The sequence below is a fragment of the Nomia melanderi genome, unplaced genomic scaffold (assembly GCF_051020985.1).
Source record: "Nomia melanderi isolate GNS246 unplaced genomic scaffold, iyNomMela1 scaffold0014, whole genome shotgun sequence".
Lineage (NCBI taxonomy): Eukaryota > Metazoa > Arthropoda > Insecta > Hymenoptera > Halictidae > Nomia > Nomia melanderi.
In genome coordinates, this window is record NW_027475130.1 from 4,936,396 (window position 1) to 4,937,350 (window position 955).

The window sequence follows — 955 nt, forward strand, 5'->3', positions numbered from 1 at the left end:
AATATATATCTGGTGATATATCGGGTGCAATTAGAGATAGCGCAATAAATCAAAGCGAATTATCTGCAGGGGGCCCTGGAGCATGAATCTGAGCAGCGGGATCGAGCTCGGACCACGAGGGACCGAGAAAACTATCGACATATGGGGCCGGACACTCAGGGTCGGGGAAAAATTCAATATATATCTGGTGATATCTCGGGTGCTCTTACAGATAGCGCACTAAACCAAAGTGAATTATCTGCATGGGACCCTGGCGCATGAATCTGTGCAGCGGGAAGGACCTCGGACCACCAGGGGCCGAGAAAACCACCGTCTCATGGAGTCGGACACTCAGGGTCAGGGAAAAATCCAATATATATCTGGTGATATCTCGGGTGCAATTAGAGATAGCGCAATAAATCAAAGTGAATTATCTGCAGGGGGCCCTGGCGCATGAATCTGTGCAATGGGATCGACCTCGGACCACCAGGGGCCGAGAAAACTACCGTCTCATGGGGCCGGACACTCAGCGTCAGGGAAAAATCCAATATATATCTGGTGATATCTCGGGTGCTATTAGAGATAGCGCAATAAACCAAAGTGCATTGTCTGCAGGAGGCACTGGCTCATGAATCTGTGCAGCGCGATCGACATCGGACCACCAGGGGCCGAGAAAACCACCGTCTCATGGGGCCGGACTGTCAGGGTCAGGGAAGAATGCAATATATATCTGGTGATATCTCGGGTGCTATTAGAGATAGCGCGATAAATCAAAGTGCATTGTCTGTAGGAGGCCCTGGCGCATGAATCTGTGCAGCGGGATCGACCTCGGACCACCAGGGGCCGAGAAAACCACCGTCGCATGCAGTCGGACACTCAGGGTCAGGGAAAAATCCAATATATATCTGGTGATATCTCGCGTGCAATTAGAGATAGCGCAATAAATCAAAGTGAATTATCTGCAGGGTACCCTGGC